General features: G+C 43.3%; 1 protein-coding gene across 11 annotated transcripts in view; it reads left to right on the top strand.

The window, feature by feature from the left end:
* LOC147255809 (uridine-cytidine kinase-like 1) overlaps positions 1–12,497 on the top strand; it is a 56,358-nt gene that overhangs the window by 10,243 nt on the left and 33,618 nt on the right. The window lies entirely within an intron of this gene.

Below are 12,497 nucleotides of genomic sequence, written 5' to 3'. Positions count from 1 at the left end.
CTATAATCACAATAATCACAAACAATGACAGGTTAAATTGTAACAGGATTTATTCAAAATAAAAATTATTCATAATAACATTACTCAGATAAATGACTGTTACAGTTTAATTATAAAAATGGCACACATCAGCAAACAACTACGACAAGCAGTACACATGTAATGAAGGTGGGGGGGAGCGTGTGTGTGTGTGTGTGTGTTTGTGTGTAAAGATGGCCGCGGTGTCACGTGAGTGACGTCTCAAGGGCCGAGATGACGACGGGGTGATGTTGACCACATGCCCGTTCAAGTTGTGATGGCGACTAAACCACGTGCGAATAACGAGAACAAAGAGAGAGGGGGGAAAGGGGGCGCTCCACGAGCTTAGTTACTGAAGTTACAGTAACAGTGTAACAACCTGAGATCACACAATCACACTCAGGGCAGTGCGTAGTGTGTCTGAGGTGCGTGTAGTATGAGGAAAAGGGAAGGAGAGAGAGAGAGAGATCTTGGACGGCGTCGCTACAGATGATAATTACAATATCACTACGCGATAGCCGAGCCGGTGAACGGAGTTCAAACTCCTATTTGGCCACCAAAGAGCTGTCAAAGGACACCATAAAATAAAATTATAGACCTGCACCGGGCTGGTAAGACTGAATCTGCAATAGATAAGCAGCTTGGTGTGAAGAAATTAACTGTGGGAGCAATTATTAGAAAATGGAAGACGTACAAGACCACTGATAATCTCCCTCAATCTGGGGCTCCATGCAAGATCTCACCCTGTGGGGTCAAAATGATCACAAGAACGGTGAGCAAAAATCCCAGAACCACACGGGGGGTCTTAGTGAATGACCTGCATAGAGCTTGGACCAAAGTAACAAAGGCTACCATCAGTAACACACTTCGTCGCCAGGGACTCAAATCCTGCAGTGCCAGATGTGACCCCCTGCTTAAGCCAGTACATGTCAAGGCAAGGCAAAGCAAGGCAAGGCAAGGCACTTTTATTTGTATCACCCGTTTTCATAAACAGTTTGTCAGTAAGAAGTAAGAAGTTAGAGGACATCCAGGATTTAATGTTTTTCAGGCAGTCTTGCAGATTAGTAAACTGGCTTGTGTGATCTGGCTGCATCGACAAGTAGAGTTGCGTGTCATCCGCATAACAGTGAAAGTTGATTGAGTGCTTCCGGATTATGTCACCTAATGGGAGCATGTAAAGAATGAAGAGAATCGGTCCTAAAACTGAACCCTGTGGTACAACTCTGCTGTACTCCGAATTGTCATTATTAACATTAACAAACTGAAACCTGTTTGATAAGTAGGACTTTAACCATTTTAGGGCAGGTCCTTTAATCCCAATTTCATGGTCTAGTCTCTGAAGCAGGATGCTGTGGTCGATGGTGTCAAATGCAGCACTGAGGTCCAAAAGTACAAGTACAGAGACGAGACCTCTGTCGGAAGCTATAAGAAGATCATTAGAGACTTTGACCAGTGCTGTTTCAATGCTATGGTGTTCCCTGAATCCTGACTGGAAGGCTTCAAAGAGATCGTTGCCGTGCAGATGTTCATGTAGCTGCTCCAGGACAACCTTCTCAAGAATCTTGGAGATGTAAGGGAGGTTGGATGTAGGCCTATAGTTGGCTAACACATCTGGGTCAAGAGAAGGTTTTTTAAGTAAAGGGTTACCTTAAAGGCCACCTTAAAGGCCTGTGGCACATAACCTGTGAGTAAGGAAAGATTAATTTGGTTCAATATAGAATATAGAAGTGTTGACGAGAGGGAAGTAGTCTTGTGGGAATGGGATCCAACAGACAAGTGGCTGACTTGGAGGAAGTAACTGCAGTAGATAAGTCTGACAGGTCCATGGGGGAGAAGCTGTCCAAGTATGCACCAAGTCTGGGAAGTGCTTTTATGGGAACTGTCGTCTGTCCTCCATTATTGGCAATCTTTGTTCTGATATTCATAATCTTTTCAGTAAAGAAAGATAGGAAGTCGTTACTGCTGAGAGTTGGGGGGGGGATGCATGGCTCAACAGCACTATGGTTCTTTGTTAGCCTGGCCACAGTGTTGAAGAGGAACCTGAGGTTGTTCTTATTCTTGTCTATTAAGGATGAGTAGTAAGCGCTTCTAGCATTACGGAGTTCTTTTTTATATATTAATAAACTATCCTTCCACGCTTGGCGGTCTTCCTCATGCTGGCTGGAATGTGTTTTCCTTTCCAGTTGTCTCGTCTTCTGTTTCAAGGCATGCAGCTTTGGGCTGTACCAGGGAACTATTGTTTTTTGGCTGATAACCTTCTTTTTCAGGGGAGCGACGGCATCAAATGTCCCAAGGAGTGCTGCTGCAGTGCTGTCAACAAGATAGTCTACCTGCGTGGGGGTGAAATCAGCATAACTGCCCATTATATGACTACAAGATGTGGCAGCAAGCTCTGCTGGAATAAGCTCCTTAAATCTAGAAACAGCAGTGTCAGATAAACATCTACTGAAGCGGGATTTTTTCGGAGTTAGGATATAATTTGTTAAAGTAAATTCAAATGTACCGTATTTTCCGCACTATAAGGCGCACCCAAAAACCTTGAATTTTCTCAAAAACCGACAGTGCGCCTTATAATCCGATGCGGCTTATGTGTGGATCAATATTGGTTCATTATGGCTACCGTAGTCAGGGGGCGTCGCCAAAGTAACGGCGGTAAAAACGGTATCGTCACTGAACTGCCAGACAACAACGGCAACACTGACTTGGATAATGACGACTTTGACGAGACGGAACCGGGCACGTTGGATGCCGTACTCGCCCAACTGTTCAACTTGGACACTAAAGAGGAAGAATACGATGGATTCGTGGATGAGGAATGAACTGAAAGAGTGAGCTTTACGTGTTTTTTTCACGTGTTTACAACTGAACGAGGCTTGGGAGATATTGTGAATATGGACATTAACGTTTGGACAACGTTGAGTTATTTAGATATTGTTATTTGCACTATTTCGAGAGTTACTATATTGTGATTGCACTAGTGTTTGATTTACTGACTGTTTCTTTTACTTGTTTACTGAATCAGGGAAAAGTTCCCCTCCCCATTTGTGAATGCACTATCTTGTTTTGGGAGTGAATGGAGTTGTCAGAACGTTGGTTTGTATTCTACGAATAAAGTTTGACCGACTGACTTATCTGACTGTTTTGTTGACGTTCTCTTTAGCGCAGCTCCATCTAGTGGATGCATAACGCAACCCCAGCCACTACAGTCGTTTAGATTCTATGCGCCTTATAATGCGGTGCGCCCTATATATGAAAAAAGTTTTAAAATAGGCCATTCATTGAGGGTGCGCCTTATAGTGCGGAAAATACGGTAATTAAGGAGTGATCAGACAAGACGGGGTTTTGAGGAAGAATTTGATGCAGTTGGCTTCTATTCCATAAGTAAGTACTAAATCAAGGATCATGATTAGAAGTGTGAGTGGGTTTGTTTACCCTCTGAGAGAAGCCAACTGAATCAAGAAGCGACTTAAACGCAGTGGCCAGACAATCGTCATCGACGTCCACATGGATGTTAAAGTCACCCACTATAATGACTTTGTCTGAATTCAATGCCAAGTTTGACAGAAAGTCAGGGAATTCTTCTAAGAACTCAGAATAAGGTGCAGGAGGACAGTTTTTGCCTCGGCGACTGCTATGGCTGCACACCGCTTGGCCTGCTGATACCGGTCAGCTGCCTCTGGAGACCCACAGTCCAGCCATGCCCTGTAAGCCTCCTTCTTCAGCCTGACGACTCTTTGTCAACAGCGGGTTCGGGGATTACCACCGCAACCGGCCCCAGCAGCCTTACGGCCACAGCTCACAGCAGCCGCCTAAACAATCCCTGGCTGAAGTTTAAAATACTATCTGTCTTGTAGCGACAGTCTTTCGCTCTCCTCTCTCCTGCTCAGTGTGCCACATGTTCAGTTACTCCTCTGCCTCCTCTAGTGATACTGATAAGTGTGTTAAATGTAGTTTGTTTGTAGCATTGGAGGTGAGGCTGAGCGAAGTTGAATTGGACCTGTGGCGGCTCTACACCAATGGATCCAAACAATTAGATGCTACAGCTAGCCAGTCCCTGTTAGCTGGTGCAGACCACCTTAGCTTAGCCCACGACTAGCGCTCCCCTGGCTGCAGTGCGCTGACTGCTGTCAGTGACCGCTGCTGTCAGTGACCAACCACCGCTTCACATTTCTAATAAGTTCTTCCCACTCTGCGACAGATCCGCTGCGAAAACAACTCTGGTAATTGGAAGTTCCATTCTGAGAAATGTGAAATTAACGACACGGGCGACCATAGTACAGTGCATTCCAGGGGCCAGAGCAGGCCCGGAGTCAAATTTAAAACTGCTGGCTAAAAGTATATGTAAATAATGCAGTAATGACATCCGACTACGGCAGTTGGAGCTTGCAAAAAATAATATTGAGTCAGTGTGTACATTTGCAAAGACAATGTCGGGCTCCGTCGTGTTCTCTGGACTCCTGCCTAACATGTTTCATGACATGTTTAGCCGTATGTCATTGTTCAACTGCTGGCTGTCGAGGTGGCGTCCAGCAAACTAAGTGGGCTTCATTGATAATTGGGGAACTTTGTGGGGAAGACCTGGTCTGACAAGGAGAAACAGCATTCATCGCACATTGGATGGAGCTGCTCTCATTTCTAGGAATATGCCCCAGTTTATAATAGAACCAAAACCCTGACAACCCAGAGTTCAGACCAGAGCTGCCGTCTTACACGCTTCTCTGCGCATCCACTAGGGCAGTTATCTACCCACAACTCCATAGAGACTGTGTCTGTCCCCCGACCATGTCAGTTTATTCACTCCAATTCTACTTGTAGAGGAATCAGTCAGAAAAACCTAATCAAAATTAACACAGCGATTGAATTATCTCTAAAGAATTTCAAAATTAGATGTGGACTATTAAATATCAGATCTCTGAATCCAATAACTGAATAAGTGAATGAATTGATATCTGACATTTGAATTTACATACTCTGTCTCACTGAAACCTGGCTGTGTGATGATGAGTATGTTAGTCTAAATGAATCCACTCCTCCCAGTCACATTAACACTCATATCCCTCAAGGCTCTGGCTGAGGAGGTGGAGTTATTGCCATTTTTGACAAAAGTTTTGTGATAAATCCCAAACCCAAAATAAGTTTCAATTCATTTGAAAGCCTGATTCTTAGTTTGTCTCATCCAGCCTGGAAAACTCTACAGCCACTTTTATTTATTGTTTTGTACTGTCCTCCTGGTCCTTCATCTGAATTCTTATCTGAATTCGCAGAGTTTATATCCAGTTTAGTTCTCAAAATAGATAAAATCATTGTTGTGGGTGATTTCAATATTCATGTGGATGTTGATAATGACAATCTAGGTACTGCATTTATATCTCTTCTAGACTCAATTGGTTTCCATCAGTCTGTACATGAACCCACTCACTGTCACAACCACACCCTCTACCTTGTCCTAACATATGGAATTGAAGCTGAACATCTCGTTGTATTTCCAAAGAACACGCTTTTAGCTGACCATCAATTAATCACTTCTGAAATTGTACCAATTGACTACACTCCACTAAGGGAAACAGATGTTTGTCTGATCACAGGAAGCAAGAAAGGAAGCAATTCCATTGGCACTAAACTCAGTGTCATGTCCCATTATAACAGAGTATGCTGTTGTCAACCTTAGTCACTCCCAAATTGATCATTTTATCAATAGTGCAGCAGGCACCATAAGAACAACTTTGGACTAAAGTGCCTGAATAAAAAAGGAAACGATAAATCCGAGGAAACAAACACCTTGGTACAATTCCAAAACCAGACAGCTTAAACATAAAGACCCAGAAACTGGAGAGAATATGACACTCCTCCAAACTGGAGGAGTCACATATCGTCTGGCAAGATAGCCTTAAAACTTATAAGAAATCCCCTCATATAGCTAGAGCAGCCGACTACTCAGCACTAATTGAGGAGCACAAGAACAACCCCAGGTTCCTCTTCAGTACTGTAGCCAGACTGACAGAGAGCCACAGCTCTATTGAACCAAATATTCCTGTTTCTGTGGGTAGCAAAGATTTCATGGACTTCTTTCATGACAAAATTCTACTTATTAGAGAGAAAATTCATCTCCCCCTGCCATCAGCTGACAACATGGCACCTCAGAACCTCAGAAGCCTTGGAGGCATCTGTAGGCACAGACATACACTTTGATTGTTTTTCTCCCATTAGCTTAGTACAATTATTTCCTCCTCTAAACCGTCCACCTGTCTTCTAGACCACATCCCAACTAAGCTGCTTTAAGACTCTCTACCCCTAGTTCGCACCTTTCTCTTATATATGATCAATGTGTCGCTGTTATCTGGTTACGTCCCACAGTCCTTTAAGGTAGCAGTAATTAAACCCCTTCTCAAAAAAGCAACACTGGATCCAGAAGTTTTGGCCAACTACAGACCGATATCAAATCTTCCTTTCTCTCCAAAATTCTGGAGAAAGTAGTTGCTTAACAACTCTCTCTCCACAGCAACAGCTTATTAGAGGATTTCCAGTCATCATAGCACAGAAACGGCACTAGTCAAAGTTACCAATGACCTCTTACTTGCATCAGATGAGGGACTCGTCTCTGTGCTGATCTTATCAGATCTCAGTGCAGCCTCACTGTCTAAAGGAAATAAAAACATGGATGACCCAGAAAAAAGACTCTCCAGCTGGTCCAAAACGCTGCTGTCTGCGTGTTGACAAGAATTAGTGAAAAGACCATGTCTCTCCTGCACTGGCTTCTCTGCATTGGCTCCCTGTCAAATTCAGAATAGAATTAAAAATTCTCCTTCTAACATACAAAGTCCTCAACAATCAGGCACCTTTATATCTGACAGAGTCCATAGTCCCTTATTACCCAGCTAGAACCCTTCGCTCCCAGGATGCAGGGTTACTTGTGGTTCCCAGAGTTTCTGTTTCGGTCCAGGATGCAGACACCCTTTCGACCTTTAAGGAGTGCAGACTTAAAGGCGTGTTCACACCAAACGCAACGTGAATTTTTTGCGCAACAAGTTTACATTTAAAGTCTATGTTGAGACTCGAATTTCGCATCTACAAGCAAGCTGAAAATATTGAACTTACCTGTCAACTCCAGGCGCAGTTCCCAGAGAAAGCGGTGAAATTCACCCAGCTGTGTGCTCCTCCGGATTGTGTCATGGATCTGGATACAGCGGCAATCGGTTTTCCGCCGTATCTGGGACTTTCACAATAGATACAAGCCAAGCAACTGTTGTTAGGTCAGCCATGGTTGATGATGGAAAGAAATGGCGGAAGTAAAGTCTCCTCGCAGGGAAAAAGTTTGTGCGAATGATGTAAATAAAAACATATGATCCAGCAATCAAAATCACGTGAATAAAGCCACGCAAAAACTTGCGTGTTGTGTGTGTGTGTGTGTGTGTGTATATATATGTATATATATATATATGTATATATGTATATATAAATATATGTATATATATATATATATATGTATATATATGTATATATAAATATATGTATGTATGTATGTATATATGTATGTATATGTGTGTGTGTGTGTGTGTACATGTATATGTTTTTATGACATGTGAGTGTGTAGTGCCAATACTAATTTCAAGTTTTGGTGTACTGATTCCTGAACACATTGAGCTTATAAATAAATAGCATCCAATTAAAACAAACATTTAAGAAACTTAATCCTTTTAATGAATTTGATTTAAGTTGAAACAGATAATTCCTGGGATCAGGAAATATATTTTTCCGTGATATAGACTGGAGGGATTAATAATAGTTGATAATTAAAGCTGCAAGCAGCATTGTTAGGGCCTGAGCCCCCGCGCGCCCGCGGCTGGGTGCCAAACGCCGGCCCAAATCCAATGGTGTAATTGGCAAATCCCTAGGCCTTGTAGTTTAGGAGTTAGAAGCCTCAGTGTGCTGCACAGTGTGAGTGCAGAGAAGAGAGCTGGCCCTTTAAGAGCCCCTCCCTTCTCTGCTCGCTCTCTGCCATCTGTGTCAGAGTGGAGAGCAGAGGAGGATTTTGGCAGTTTTACTGTGGAAAACAGTCATAACTCAGCATATATTGGTCAAAAGTTGAATGTAAAGACATCTTTTCGTAGAGTTGTTGTCAAGAATTCAATGGTGTGTTTTTTGAAGGTATGGGTGTTTTAGTTTAGAAGCTAGAAGTGTTTGTTTGAGAGTACGTACCATGAAGGCTGAGATGCTCACCTTTTGGTTTCCATGACAACAGTAAACAAATCTCTGTCAGCTGGGTTAGAGTGGAGAGCAGAGCAAAATTTGACTTTTTTAGTGTGTGAAAATGAAATAACTCTGCATATGTTGCTTATGAGTGCAATGTAATACCATAGTTTTGTAGGGATTTTTCTGAGGAATCCATTGGTGTGTTTAGTGAAGTTGTGTGAGCTGCAGTGTAGACGTGAGAAGCGTTTGTTTGAGAGTATGTACCATGAGAGGACACGGCCTCCCCATTGCTTTCCATTGTAACGTGAAATGCGTCTCCGCAACTTTGACGGCTTATAAAATGGGAACTGAGTGAGTCATATAAAAACTTTCAAAGATTTTTGAAGAGCACAGTTGGGAGATTAATGTGGCCAAGTTTGGAAGCAATACCATTAATGCCCTAGGAGGAGATTTTGTTCGGGCAGTGAGAATTGTCCTGTTTTGTCCAATTTGTGGACATTCTGTGTAGATACTGTAGGAATTTTTCAACAAGTCATCATTAATCAATCAGAAGGACCCACAGAGTATATCTATTGCACTGTTCAAAATCCGGAGAGGACACCTTCCAGTTGGTTCAAAAGAATTTATTCAGATTAACAGGAAAGAATACAGAGCTCTGGAGATCGTCTTCCCCTATGCTGGAGTCAGCATACGCAGATGCGTCGTCCCTGGCATTGGGGCAAGAAGTCCTACGATCTAACTATCTTCTCCAGTTTTTATGTGTTACAGGGGAGGTGCTTATGTGATCGCTTCTGCGTGCAAGTGTGTATTTTTGATCTTCATGTCTGTTGCAGGATCTTCTGTCTGACCCCATGCCAGTCCCTTCTGGTCCATCGTGGCCTTGTTGTTGCAGCTGTAAAGATTAAAACCTCTTTCCAATTTACGGCCATGCTCTTATCTTTCACGGCCTCATCCTACCATAGAAATTCTTGTGGACTCTGTTCTGACTTAATTGGCTTGAGGGAGTGATGCTAGCATGAGCTACACTCCCGCTATTCCCTGTTGTGACCTATTCACCTGTCCACTCTAAACAGTCTGGTCTGTGCTTTACTGCTGATAGTAAGTGTTTTTCTGTTGTCTTATATCTTGGAATGTCGATCTGTGTTGTCTCCAGTATTTATCAGTTCCTTCCTAGAGTCGCAATGGCACCAACTAATTCTGGTGCTTTGGAGATTTGTAGGACCCCTCTGTAAAACACCTTTTACTATTTCCAGATGTTCACAAGCTCAAATAAGGTGACTTGCAGCTAAGTCATCGATTCTGCCTGGGATGCATGAGCAGGAGATCCCGGTACCGCTACTAACACTAAAGAAATACATTGATGAACTAAATACAGTGTTGGAACCTTTCCTACCTCTTTGGGAACTGCCACAGAAACATCTTTATTACAACTACCTTGTGTGTCCTACACTCTATTTTAAGTGAATGTATGTATAAATTTAACTACAGTTTAAGCAAATATATATAAATTTGTCTACAATACGTTAGGGGTCAGAGTATATGAATTGTTCGTCTTCATGAGACGAGTCCAACGGTGTTGGTCCCATGTCTGTAGGAAATTCGTGCAAGCAGTTATGGTGCTCCAAAGTTGTTGTTTTTTTCTCCCTAGGTGGCTATAGAGTTTTTCTGAATTTTTTTTTTTTTTATATTAAATTTTTCGCCAGACCGGACGTGCGTGCCAAATTTCAGCGAATTTCATGCATTTTCAGGGGGTCAAATTAAGCGTTAAAGAGGCGGCGGAAGTAAGAAAGACTAAGAATACCCCAAAAAAACAAAGCAATTTCAGATATAATTTTTGTCATCATTGGTTTCAATGGGAAACACCCCGGACCCTCCTATGTGTTTTTTAGAGGGCTGCAATGCTCCTAAGTGTGTGTTTTTAGTGCTCCCTCCGTTTTTCTCTGCCGTGCAAACATAATAGGGTCTTCGCCTAAAGTACCTTCTGGCTCAGGCCCTAATAAAGAGTAAAAACCTGAAGTACCTTCAGGCTCAGGCCCTAATAATAACGAGCAAACATAGGGTCTTCGCCTGAAGTACCTTCAGGCTCAGGCCCTAATTAAAGCTGCAGGCAGCATTGTTAGGGCCTGAGCCCCCACGCGGCCAATGGCCGCGTCATTGACGGCGGCCGGAATTGGCAAATCCCTGGGCCCTGAAGGTTCTTCAGACAAAGACCCTATTATGTTTGCTCGACACACTCGCCACTTCAAAAGTTAATTTGACCCCCTAAACATGCTCGAAAACTCACCAAATTTGGTACACACATCGGGTACGGCAAAAAATTCGATAAGTAAAAAATAAGAAGCGCTCTACTCAATAGCGCTACCTAGATAAACAAAAAACCATGCCACGTCCTGTCGGAATGTCCTGCAGACATGGGACCAACACCGTTTTATTCGTCTCATCAACACGGACAAATCATACACTCACACCCCTGACCTAACTCTAACAGGATGTCCACAATTTGGACACGAATGTCTAATTTTGGACAATTTTGCGCCCCAAACAAACGCTATCTCCTCTGAGGGCGTTCATGGTATCGCTTCCAAAACTTCATACATAACTCTCCAAACTCTTCTGATCAAAAGTTAATAAAAGTTTTTATATAGCGTAAACGGTTTGGGTTTTATAAGCCCTCAAAGTGGGTGAGACACTTTTTACACTTTTCACCTTACAATGGAAACCAATGGGGCACCTGTCTGCTCTCATGGTACATACTCTCAAACACTCGCTTCTCACATGTCAACTAAATGTCCCACAGCCTCAAAATACACACCATTGTATTCCTGACAAAAATCCCTACAAAACCATGGTATCATGTTCCACTTTTGCCCAACGTATGCAGAGCTATTTAATTTTGACACACTAAAAATGTCAAAATCCTCCTCTGCTCTCCACTCTGACACAGACTGCAGAGAGCAGCGGGGGAGGGGTTCTTAAAGGGCCAGCTCTCAGATCTGCTCTCCCTCTCTGATCAGACTCAGGCTTCTAACTCCTAAATTAAAGCTGCAAGCAGCGTTGTTGCGGCCTACGGCCGCGTCCTTGACACCGGCCCCAATCCAACGGTGTAATCGGCAAATCCCTAGGCCTTGTAGTTTAGGAGATACGAGCCTCAGTGCGCTGCACAGTGTGAGTGCAGAGCTGAGAGCAGAGCTGAGAGCAGAGCTGCCAGCTGGCCCATTAAGAACCCCTCCCCCGCTGCACTTTCTTTGATCTGTGCTGGAGTGGAGAGAGTGGAGGATTCAGAGAAATGTAGTGTGTAAAAGCTGAATAAGTTGGCATATGTTGGTCAAAAGTCACACAAAATACCATATTTTTGTAGGGATTTTTGTCAGGAATACAGTGGTGTGTTTTTAAAAGCTGTGGAATGTATGGTGTAGATGTGAGAAGCATTTGTTTGAGAGTATGTACCCTGAGAGGACACGCTCTCCCCATAGACTTCCATTGTAAGGCGAAAAGTGTCTCCCCCACTTTGACGGCTCATAAAATCCAAACCGAGCGCGTAGTATATTAACCTTGAACAACTTTTAATCAGCACAGTTGGGAGAGTAATGTGTGAAAGTTTGGAAGCCCTGGCATCACCTAATTTGGTGAGTTTTCATGCATGTTTAGGGGGTCAAATTAACTTTTGAAGTGGCGAGTGTGACTTCGAAACATAATAGGGTCTTCGCCAGGGACTGGCTCAGGCCCTAATTACAAGGCCCAGGGATTTGACCAAGACACCGTTGGATTCAGGCCGGTGTCAAGGACGCGGCCACAGGCCGCGCAGGGGCTCAGGCCCTAACAACGCTGCTTGCAGCTTTAAGTTTTTTTTAGGGCCTGAGCCAGTCCCTGGCGAAGACCCTATTATGTTTGGAAGTCACACTCGCCACTTCAAAAGTTAATTTGACCCCCTAAAAATGCATGAAAACTCACCAAATTTGGTAAGCACATCGGGTGCGGCGAAAAATTCGATAATTAAAAAAAAAAGAGGCGCTCTACTCAATAGCGCCACCTACATACACAAAAAACCACGCCACAGACTGTAGGAATGTCCTACAGACATGGGACAAACACCATTGAACTCATCTCATCAAGACGGATAAATCATACACTCACACCCCTGACCTAACTGTAACAGGATGTCCACAATTTGGACACGAATGTCTAATTTCGGACAATTTTGCGCCCCGAACAAAATCTATCTCCTCCTAAACCGTAAATGCCAGGGCTTCCAAACTTTCACACATTACTCTCCCAACTGTGCTGATTAA

The sequence above is a fragment of the Aulostomus chinensis genome, chromosome 9 (genome assembly GCF_037954235.1).
Source record: "Aulostomus chinensis isolate RoL2024-O1b breed Wild chromosome 9, RoL_Achi_v1.0, whole genome shotgun sequence".
Lineage (NCBI taxonomy): Eukaryota > Metazoa > Chordata > Actinopteri > Syngnathiformes > Aulostomidae > Aulostomus > Aulostomus chinensis.
The sequence above is the reverse complement of the archived record's forward strand: the minus strand, read 5'-3'. Positions and strand labels throughout refer to the sequence as shown.